Source organism: Lepisosteus platostomus, chromosome 19 (assembly GCF_059453375.1).
Source record: "Lepisosteus platostomus isolate fLepPlt1 chromosome 19, fLepPlt1.hap1, whole genome shotgun sequence".
NCBI classification, from domain to species: domain Eukaryota; kingdom Metazoa; phylum Chordata; class Actinopteri; order Semionotiformes; family Lepisosteidae; genus Lepisosteus; species Lepisosteus platostomus.
In genome coordinates, this window is record NC_142629.1 from 7,012,371 (window position 1) to 7,024,898 (window position 12,528).

A 12,528-nucleotide genomic window follows, 5' to 3' on the forward strand; every position below is an offset into this window, starting at 1 on the left:
CCTTCTGATTTAAATACTGCCTGGAGCTGATAGGGCTGTAGTATGGTGTTTTTAGATTGAGATAAAATCTCCATCTCCAACTCCAACCCCATCTCCAACTTACCCTTTCTCTCAAAAATTCTAGAACGTGCTGTCACATTTCAGTTACATAACCACCTCATGACAAACAACCTTTTCGAACCCCTCCAATCTGGCTTCCATCAACTTCACAGCACAGAAACCGCCCTAGTCAAAGTCACCAATGATCTCCTAATAGCTTCTGATTCTGGTTCTCTTTCCATACTCATCCATCTTGATCTCAGTGCTGCCTTTTTCGTCTTGAGACTGTGTTTGGAGTCTCTGACACTGCCCTCAAATGGTTTAAGTCTTACCTCACTGATCGCTGTCACTTTGTCTCTCTCAATGGGTACAGGTCTGAAATTGGTCTTGTCAAGTCTGGTGTCCCCCAGGGCTCAATACTGGGCCCCTTGCTCTTCAGCATTTACATGTTCCCACTTGGTCAGCTTTTAAGATCACATGGCCTCAGCTTTCATTTTTACGCTGACGATACTCAAATATACATCCATACCAAACCCGACACTGATGTGGCTGTCTCTATTCTATCTAATTGCATCTCTGACATAAAAAATTGGATGACTCAAAACTTCCTTCATCTTAACTGTGACAAGACTGAAGTCATGCTTATTGGTACCCCCCATCAACTTCGTAAAGTCAGTCCTGTAACCCTGTCTGTAGATGGCTCTGTACTTGAGCTTCAATCAAAATTGAAAAACCTTGGGGTTATATTCGATTCTGGCTTAAGATTCGACCCACATGTACAGCATACTGTCAAAACATCTTTTTTTCACCTTAGAAATATCGCAAGACTACGCCCTATGCTATCATTAACTGTGGCTGAAAAGCTGATCAACATATTTGTATTCTCTCGAATTGACTACTGCAATGCTCTACTCCCTGGGGTATCTAAATCTACTCTGAACAAGCTGCAGTATGTCCAAAATTTAGCAGCCAGAATCCTGACCAGGTCTAGTGCAAGTGTTCACATTACTCCTATCCTGGAGTCCTTGCACTGGTTTCCGGTCAAATTCTGCGTAGACTTTAAAATCCTCATGCTCACCTATAAGGCTTTACATGGCTTGGCACCTCAATACCTGTCTGAACTTTTATCACCCTACTCCCCGCCTCGCAACCTCCGCTCTTCAAATTCTGCCCTCCTTACTGTCCCCCAAGCCTGTCTACATTGTATGGGCGACAGGGCCTTCTCCTGCTATGCCCCCAAGCTCTGGAACTCTTTGCCCAAGGATATTAGAGAGTCACCTTCTCTAAACTCCTTCAAATCCAGTCTCAAAACCTTCTTCTTCAGAAAAGCCTTTACTTAACTGGTTCCATTCTTCACCCCTCTGCTCTTCTTAATACCACCTTCCACGGTCTCCTCTATTGTTATTGTTGTATTGTTGTAATTATAATTGTGTCCTATCTTGTGAAATCTTCTTATTTATTGTTGTAGTCTTCTTATTTATTGTTATTGTCATCCTGTAAAGCGCTTTGAGAAGCCACCTTTAAAGGTGCTATATAAAATAAAGTTTATTATTATTATTATTATTATTATTATTATTATTATTATTATTATTATTATAGAAACCAGGGAAGGTAAAACACCTGATTACCACTCACCATGCTAAATTCATGTGTTAGGCTGATTCAATAAACTCCTCTGAATTGTTTTTTCCCCCAAATCAAGTTCAAGTTCAAGTTCAAGTTTATTGTCATTATACTCATATACAGGTATATGGTATAACGAAATGCTATTTAGCTAGGTCTCAGACAATAAGTAGTACAAAAAAACAACATTACAATGTATAATAAAAGAAAGACAGAGACAACAGGCAGTGTGCAAAAAACAACAACAGGCAGTGTGCAAGAGAACAGCAGGCTGTGTGCAAAACAACAAAAGGTAACAGGTAATGTGCAAAACAACATCAGATGTGCAAAAACATGCATCAACAGAATGAAATAAAGGATAGAAAATTATAGGGAGTGAGCTTTCTGACATGTAAGGTAGAGGTAGATTTCCATGTGTGTTTGAGTTTTTGGTAAGAAAGAAGGCACTGTGAGGTTCAGATCGTAGGTGAGAGAGGCTGGGAGTTGAATAGTTTGATAGTGCGGGGGTAAAAACTGTCTCTGAGTCTGGTGGTCCGGGCCCGAATGCTCCGGTACCACTTTCCAGATGGTAGAGGGTCAAACAGTCTGTAGCTGGGGTGTGTGGGGTCTTTGATGATGCTTAGAGCTTTCCTCAAGCACCGTCTGTCATAAATGTCCTGTATAGATGGGAGGGCAAATGTGTTATTCAGAAGATACCAGCTAGGAAGACGTGAATTCTCCTTGTTCTTTTTTCTTTTAGAGACTAATCTTTTATTTTGAGATTTGTTGAGATATCAACAAAGCAAAAAGCAGTACACCAGTTTAATTTGAAAGTTTTCAAAATTGTATCCACATTTAGCAGTGAATACCTATTAAAATTAAATGAAAATGAATCTGTCACCACAAGATACAATGCTTATTGTTTTCCCCCAGTTAATCATTTTTTAATCAACCTGCTTTTCAATAAACACACGTATTTTAAAATGTCAATCACTATAAAGCTTTAGCCGGATTAAAACAATACAAAACTAAATTAAAGACCCTTCTTTTCATTAAAAGTTTTAATTTAGTTTTACTAAAGTCAGTGTACTGTTCTTTCCAATCCACTTTCATTCTGCTTCTGTTTTGTTTTGTATTTATTCTATTGTAAGGTGCTTTGGGGTTCTTGAAAAGCTCTCATAAATAAAATTTTATCATTATAACAAGTCCCACTCTGTAAGATGGATTTCCTTTTTATACAGTCAAGTTCTCTGACGTAGAGCACCGAGTATCTAAAGGTGTAGAAGGTGTCCTGTCGACACCTCGCCACTAGAGGGGGATGGCAGGCTCACGCTTCATAATGTGCAAGGCAAACGGCATCACTTGCATTGAAGAAGTTATATTTTGCTTGATGTCTCCTACCAGCCTTTTATAATAATAATAATAATAATAATTGCTTACACTTATATAGCGCTTTTCTAGACACTCCACTCAAAGCGCTTTACAGGTAATGGGGTCTCCCCTCCACCACCACCAATGTGCAGCATCCACCTGGATGATGCGACGGCAGCCATAGTGCACCAGAACGCTCCCCACACACCAGCTATCAGTGGGGAGGAGAGCAGAGTAATGAAGCCAATTCATAGATGGGGATTATTAGGAAGCCATGATTGGTAAGGGCCAATGGGAAATTTGGCCAGGACGCCGGGGTTACACCCCTACTCTTTTCGAGAAACGCCCTGGGATTTTTAATGACCACAGAGAGTCAGGACCTTGGTCTTACGTCTCATCTGAAGGACGGCACCTGTTTACAGTATAGTGTCCCCGTCACTACACTGGGGCATTAGGACCCACGTGGACCACAGGGTGAGCGCCCCCTGCTGGCCCCACTAACATCTCTTCTCTCTTCCTCTTCTTTTGATTTAAGCACTTTTATAACACTGACTTTTCCTAGAATTTTTAGTTTTTGCAGTAGGGCAGGACCATAGCTGTATTATTCTCCTCATTCTTGTAAGTGCTATTGAAAATTGGAATGCGTAGTTTCGCTGAACTGTGGTTCATTATGACATACCTTTCAGCTGTCCTACTGAAACAGCAAGGGGTGTGTGTGACGGGACGAGCGTTGCTGTGTGAGCCATGCGACATCCTAAGAATGTGAAACAGCACAAATTCAGTTCACACTAGGATTAGTGTATAATAAAAGGCATGACCACTAGAGGTCGCCAAACATGGCCTCAGTGATGCGAACGTAGTCTTGAATGCATTCTCTTGATTGGGTTATTGATTTAATTAATTGTGGGCATTTATTTAACAGAGGTTTAATTAGAGTTATTTTAATATTAAAATGTGTCTTGTGGTGATTGTTGGGAAGTAAATGTTGAGGTGTGTACAGCTTAGAGCTGTGGTAGTGGTTAATGGAGTCAAAGGTTTCGTTTTTGGTCAAAGTAGTTGTGTTACTAAGACATGCATGTTCTTTAGGAAGCCTTTTGTTTTATAAGACTGTGCTAAACCTGTCCTTTCATTTTCTAAGCACATTATCCAATACAGGGTTGTGGGGGAGCTGGAGTCTGTCCCAGCAAGCAATGGGTGAAAGGCAGGGTACACCCTGGACAGGACACACATCCATCGAAGGGCAGACACACAAACACACTCACACCAGAGCTAGTTTTCCCAGAAGGCAATTAACCTCCCAGTATGTCTTTGGACTGTGGGAGGCACCCAGAGGAAACCCACATGAACACAGGGGGAACATACAAACTCCACACAGACAGCACCCCAGGTCTGGAATTGAGCCTGTGAGGCTGCAATGCTAACTACTGCGTCACTGTGCCACCCCGTCCTTAAACCTTTAAAATAAAATCCAGAAACCTCCTGGACTGCAGTTTTGTTCATAGGGGTGAACATGCAAAGATCCCTAGTGTCACTAAAGCCGGTAGCCATATCACCCTGCAACTCACACCTAGCAACCCACTGAAGCTAAGCTAAGAGACTGGTCAGTACCTGGATGGGAGACCTCCTGGGAAAGACTAAGGTTGCTGCTGGAAGAGGCGTTAGTGGGACCAGCAGGGGGTGCTCACCCTGCAGACCATGTGGGTCCTAATGGCCCAGTATAGTGATGGGGACACTATACTGTAAACAAGCGCCATCCTTCGGATAAGATGTAAAACTGAAGTCCTGACTCTCTGGGGTCATTAAAAATCCCAGGGCGTTTCTCGAAATGAGTAGGGATGTAACCCCGGTGTCCAGGCCAAATTTCCCATTGGCCCTTACCAATCATGGCCTCCCAATAATCCCCTTCTGTGAATTGGCTTCATCACTCTGCTCTCCTCCCCACTGATAGCTGATGTGTGGTGAGCGTTCTGGCGGACTATGGCTGCCATCGCATCATCCAGGTGGGGGCTGCACACTGGTGGTGGTGGAGGGGAGTCCCCATTACCTGTAAAGCACGTTGAGTGGAGTGTCCGGAAAAGCGCTATATAAGTGTAAGTTATTATTAATATTATTATTATTATTATTATTATTATTATTATTATTATTATTATTAAAGTGGGGATCTTTCAAAAAGAACCATTTATGTCAGGGAGTATAAATAAAGGTCTGTATCACTTAATTGCTTAATTCATGCATCAGAACTGAAGATTTATGACCAGCTTTGTGATGTGAATTCCGATACTTTCATGTCAGAAGTGTGGCAAATAAGACCACATTTTTAAATACAAATAATTAAATTAACTAAACCACTCATCCCAAAAGACTTTTATTTAGAAGTCCAGCTTGGCTTGGATAAGTCACTTTTGAAGCAAAATAAACTTTCTCAAACCATGTAATCTTGTATGTGGGTGAGCGTTACAAAACCCTCTGAAAACACTGTGCACTCCGTAGTCTCTGATAAACACAATTCTCCTTATCGCAGTGCTGCCAAAGCCTTGCCAGTCTGAACTAATTTCATTGTCGCTGAGTATGAACATTTGCTAATAACATCCCCCTAAGGATGGCAGTGGTAGTTTCAGAAATGCAATTAAATTACAAAAACACAGCAGAACCTGAACTTTTTCCATTCCTTGCATAATCTGGAGCTCCTTTACCTCCATTTGTTGAATAATGTTTGTCTTTATTACTGTTATATTGCTGTTCATATTGAAATAGCTGCTACAACTAACCCAAATAATGAATTAAATGACACAAAACACACTGGAATAATATATAGAACATTCTAATATAATCAGCATCTGGACTGACTAGCTCTTTACAGAGGTTCTACACTGTTGTGTGTTACTGCAGATTTTCAGAGCTTGGATGTCCAAAAATGGTCTTTTCTTATCAGTATGAGTTTGAGGAAATTTCAAGTGAATGTGAAAATAGGCCTCATTTTAAATTGATAACAGTAATCTATATAAAAGGCACATTGTATACGTACAGTATATGTAATCTGTTTCATCAGTTCCGCACTTTTTAGGTTGAATGCCTTTCCTCTCATTTCAGTAAATTGGTTTCATTTTGGAACAAAAAGTTTTAGATTAAAAGGGGATTAATAATCCCGATGTGTGTTTTTTTCAATCCAACAAATCCTAAGGAAGACGGCTTCTAGATTTTCCTCTGACTGATGGACAGACAATGACTCTTTAAATGATTGTTCAACTGAGCTGATATGAGATAAGGGGCCCGGTGTATCAGCTCGGAGAGGCCTGGGGATATGACATGGCCGTCATTTATGTGTTAAACAGTTTGGCTTTTTGCCGAGGAACCAGGGATAAAAAATAACATCTTTAAAAATGGACTGAGAAAGTAGGTAATGTTTTCTGAGAGCAACAAAGTGTGCAAAGATACAGTCAATGCTAAGCAGCAATGCTATATATACAGTACTGCTTATGAAGAGGCCCTGCAAACCACAAGACTCCTATACAGACTTTTTATGCTTCTTGAATTAATTTCATACAATGGAGGGGATTTAAGTTTATTTATATCTGTTGCTTGCACATTTGCTCAGAAAATTTGCCTCACCCTTCTTATCCAAACATCTCTTCACCATGAATTGGAAGATGTATATTTCTTTTTAAAGGGAGAACAAAGAAGAATTCTAGAGAAACCGCAGCAGATCGTGTGATGGCCCGTTTGAAGTTATAATATAATTATAACATGGTTTCTGCATTGCCTCACTTTTATTAACCATACCAAAACAAACAATGCGATTTCTAGGCAGTCTGAGGGGGAAAGAACGGGAGGCATTCTGAGGTTTTCAATTATTTTAGCGTAACAAAAAGCAAGATAAGTCCTCTCCCGCCAGCTAGTGCTTAATAAAAAAAAAGTTATTTTCAGATGCTCTTCAGGGTAAATTCATTTTACAATTTAAATATCGAGACCTTTAGGGTGTACAATATGAATTCACAAGTTTGAAAATTGTTTTCTTTCACGCGCAGTTACGAATAATTTACTGCAAGACGGGGGGAAAAAAGGAGCTGCTGCACCAATACAGTGTTAAAAATGGTAGTTTGTGCATATTCAGACTCATGAGTACCTACGGCTTGAACAGCCAGAAGGTCTGAACTCCCGCAATTCATTCTAAACCAGAAGCATGACTAATATTGTATATTATGAGGAGCAATGTCCTGTTCTGTTGTTCTTTGTACGTTGCTACACTAAATTAAATTGGAGGCGAGGGACTGCAGCATATTACAGTGAGATGAATCAGGCTCTGGCACCAGTGCTAGCCACGATGGAAATTAATTTAAAGGCAGGGAGAGGGGGAGAGGTGGAATGCACGGTTTCCATGTCTAGAGCCTGAGTGCTATCTATCAAGGCAGAACTACTTAAGGAAATGGTGTTCATTAAGAGTAAGTGGCAGGCTTTGCCAAGTTTTGAAAAGATGTTTTTTTTAACCAGGGCCAGTGTCACGAACACGGACTGAGATCCGTATCAGGTCTTGTAGTAGACACTATGCGATGCGGTAAGAGCTGGAGAAAACAGGAGGCGTGGTAAAAGGGAACACACAGGGGTTAAATAGTGCACAAAATAATAGTGACAGTCCGTGAGACAGTGAACGGGGAAGACAAAGAACGGCATCCAAATCCAACCGGGTCCAAAGGCAGGTTAGGGCACAGTCCAAGAGTCCATCAGCCAGAAATCCATCCCAGGACGCGACTAGGTTAAAATCCCTGGAAGGGGGAACACACGGAGAGACAAAACATGGAGGTCCAAGGGTGACGGGGCGAGATCCTCCAGACCCCGGGCTCAGGAAACGGGAGGTGTCGGGGATGAGGCCTATGCCCTCAGGAGACGGACGTAGGGTTTCCTGGTGCCAGGCGGGCCTCGCGACATCCTTACCCTAATGATGAGCCCCGAGGACTGGAGGAGCTAGTCTTTAAATAATACACCTAAAAAGGTACACCTGGGGAGCTTAATCACAGAAACAATAACGGGAGTAGTGGAGCGCCCTCTAGGGAGGGATGTCAGGCGTGACAGCCAGCTCTCAATTTTGTGAATGCAGGTGGTGGGTAGATCATCTGAGGATGGTCTAACTGCCTTCATTGCGGTCAATCTCAGGGATTCCCCTCTTGTATTTTCCCAGCTCTGCTGAAGGAAAGTGGGGGGGGGGCTGTTTTTTAAGGTACGAGGAGAGCCACAGTCAGGCTGACTTTCTTGAGGAAGAAAAAAAGCAATTTCTGTGGCAACAGATAACTTACTGACAGTGTTTGAGCAATGGTTGTCTAATTAGGACCCAGTTGCTTAGATGGGTAAATTCAGAAGCTACTTGGTCATGTTCATATTCAGAATTAGTCACTTGACAAAAAATCACTATAATTCTCTCAAAAAGTGAAACCTCAATTACCTCTTTTTTCCTTATGTCCATTGAAATGGAAAAATAAATCCTGTGGTTACAGTATCAATGCCTCCAGCATATACATGGGCATCTAAAAGACCTTGTTTTTCAATGGTTTATTCTTTATTCTTGCTTTTAACTTAGTGGATGATCAAAACAGCACAGATAAATCAGCTGAAGTTCTTTTGAGACTTTTTTCAGGATACACACAACAATGTTGGAATGACTTCAGAGGAGCCATCTCTTTTTCAAATACTGCACAACAGTTCTACATTAAACATTCACACAAGAACATGTTTCCTAATATCACCAATTCTCAAGTTGCAGAGGGAATTTCCTACTCTGACAGACTGAAAGAGCTAAATATTCTGTAAAATAGAATATTATGGAGCCTCATTCATATACTAAAAATCCTTAAAGTTATTTACCAAGGCAACCCAACTGCCTTCTTTAGAGAGGAGGACACAAGTGGAAAGTATGAAGAAGCACTTTTTGTTGTTGAAGTTGATAATTTAGCTTCTTTCTTTAAGGAGTTAGATCCTTGGATTCATTAACAAAGCAAACTGGCTGAAATGCCTCCTCTTATCTGCAAACTCTCATATATTCTTATGTTTCAACATAATTATTGATATGTCATGCCTGACTGAAATGTCAATTACTAACAGTTTAGGTGCTGTGAAAGCTGTGGTTTATTCTGTTCAAAATCATCTTCAGAGAAGATCTCTTTAACAGTGTGATGCTATTTGGAGGTTTTTAAAATGGGTGATGCAGCTCTGTGTTGTGTGATCTGATCTGTAGTACACTCACGGACAGAGGGAGGTCACTGACAGATGTAGCAAACAGAAGTGATGGCTGTTCACTCTCTGATCTTGTCATTTCTGTCAAAAACCAGCAAAATAGCTCTGTCTGAACAGCACACTGGGGAATCCCTCAGTTTGGTTGTTACTTTTAAAAATGCAACACCCCAGGGTTAAAATCGTAGCAGGCATCTCACTTGAAAGCAAGCAAAACATAATGACTTCAGACAGAGCAGTTAATATTTGTTGCAACTATAATGTATTTCTAAACAACCTACTGGGAATAGTGGATGAGCTTTCACCCAAACTCAAGTTTTTCTCAGCTCATCCAAACAAACAAAAAAATCACTTTTTTTGCATCGGGGATACAGTATATCTAATGCTAAAAAAATGGGTTTTCAACCAGGATTCTGCAGCTTGTGCAACATGTGGAGAATCTTGGAAGAGCTAAGCAAAGGCAGGTGACCACCCAGTCAGCATTACTATTGTAGTTACAAGCCACGGATTTCGGTGTTCGTAGGCCCTAGGCACTTTCACTCCAAAATGTGCAAAAAGAGTGGTAAATGCCGATTGAATTAAGTCAATTGACATGATGCAGTTTAAACTATTCTAAGGCTAATCCACGTGATTGATGGAGCGAGTCAAGCGACCATCACTTCGATACTTCTAGTTTCTAGAACAGCCACTAGAGAGCGTATGATTATCGATCAACATATGTTTCATCCATACAAACAATCAGCCATTATGGTAACACACTGAAGAACAGGACCAAATCAGTGGTCTTCTCAGGAACAGGGGAACAGTTTCAAATGTTAATCAGGCGACACAGCGCATGGATAGGAAAATGGTTTGTAAAATACGGCTTCAATTTTCTTGGCTATTGGAGAATCCGTAGAAACATGACATCTTATATTCTGAACAAGACAGGTACCAATTATCTTGGCACAAGGATCCTGAGACCATTAAATAAGGGAAGAAGGAGGAAGGAGTCAAAAAAGGGAGATACAGTGCCCTTCAAGAGTATTCACCCCCTTTCTGTGATGTCCTATTATGTTGAATTACAAGTGGCATGAAGTGTGACAGACCATACTCTTCACTAAGGTGCCTTTGGGGACCTGACTTTATCACAGAGATTTTGCAGGTTTCACAACAGAACATCACCTAAACATCTTTCTCAAACTGCTACGTTACACACAACCACCTATCAACACCATGAGACTTTAGACTTATTACACATTAGGCTTTTTCAGCATAAACAATGAAATACGAACCTAAGGACACATGTGAAAACTTTGTGGAAGTCAATTTAAAACTGAGAACAAAGGCCATTTCTTTACCCAAATGGTTGTGGAAATATGGAAGCAGCTACTCAGCCATGTTGTGAAATCCAATATCCTGGAGTCTTTCAAGGAATTGGTGGACAAGATCCTTGGATGGCTTAAGTACTAACTAACACATGGGCAGGATGGGCCCCATTTTATTTAAAACCTTTCTTACGTTTAAGGTAACTAAGATGTTTTCATTAGTTTATAGAGACACATACAGTATAAATCATAAAATAATTAATTTACTGTGATTATTTCAAGGATGTCTGTGAAATTGCACCTGACATATACATTAATTATTTTCTATTTTTGAAAGAAATACATAAACCTGCTCCAGGGAAATTATAATATTTGATGATAACTTCCTTGCATAGTTATTGATGGAAATGTATTGAATAGCTCAGCCAGATTTATAGATTGTAGTCAATTACTGTAATGAAAGTGTTCTTTCAGGACCCTATGAAGACAACACAATCCAGGGTAGAGTGAGGAAAACACGGGGAAAAAGCATGTGGGAGTCGGGAATGAAAACAGGGGCGTGTCCATGATGCGCTGGTGTTCGGGGGAGGTGTGGCCGAGGCAAACAGTCCAGAAGTGAGTCCAAGGGGGAATCCGAGATGAGGCATAAGTCCAATATATAGGTAACTATATTCATTTTCCATCACCAAAAGCTGGAGCATTGGGAAACTCTCAACCGGTATATCTTCTATCAAAATTCTGACACTGCATCTCACTTCAATACAAAAATGCAGATTATCAGTGGGTTCAAATATTGTAGACGGACAAAAATATATCCAGACACAAAGCTGACTGGTGATGGATCTCACCACAGACTTGATTCCTCTTTGTTTATTGGCAACGGAACAAAACTAAACTTCTATGGGAATGTTTTCAAATCGCTCTAGGCAGAAGCATGAAATTGCCTTTACAACCAAATCTAAGACAAAAAACTGGAAACACCTATTTCTAACCTTTAGGATGTTGTTACATTCTTATCGATTCATTAGGAAGTGGTGCGGTGGCTCTGTGGCTAAGGATCTGCACCTGTGGCTGGAGAGATGCTGGTTCGTATCCTGCAGCCGGCAGAGGAATCCTACTCTGTTATGCCCCTGAGCAAGGCCCTTCACCCCAACTGCTCCAGGGGTGCCGTATAAATGGCTGACCCAGTGCTCTGACCCCCAGCTTCTCTCCCTGTCTGTGTGTCTCATGGACAGCGAGTTGGGGTATGTGAAAAGACAAATTCCTAATACAAGAAATTGTATATGGCCAATAAAGTGGTCTTATCTTATCTAAGTCAATGCATAACTATTTGTTACAGCAAAACCTTGCTTTGTCCTTTTCTCAGTGACATTGCAGAAAGCACAGATATAGATTATGGTACCCTTTCCTTCGTTAACATTCTTTCTTGATCCAATTAGAGAATTAATACTAGACATGCCGACTGTCAGAAGATACAGAACATTGACAGTTGGACAAAAAAAACATGGTTTTTAAAACTGACGGTTTTTACTAATAATCATGCTGTGGGTGAGTGGCACAGATTTCAGTGGAATACAAGATAATTTGATTGTGCACATTTCTCTTAAATAATTTTCTTCAGTTGTGGATTTGACATAATGAATAGCCTTCAGTGTACTACATAATACAACTGACCTTAACCAACAACAACAACAATAATAATAACACTCCTTACACTAATATAGTGCTGTTCCGGACAGTACACTGGGATTTACAGGGAATGGGGAATCCCTCAATCTTTGCCAGTGTGCAGCCCCACCTGGATGATGCGACGGCAGCCACAGTGCCCCAGAATGCTCCCCACACACCAGCTATGAGTGGGCAGGAGAACAGAGTGATAAAGCCCATTCATACATGGGGATTATTAGGAGGTCGAGATTGGTAAAGACCAGGGTGAACTCTAGCCAGGCATCATAACAGATCGCACCAGCATGACTCTCACATCTCTCTC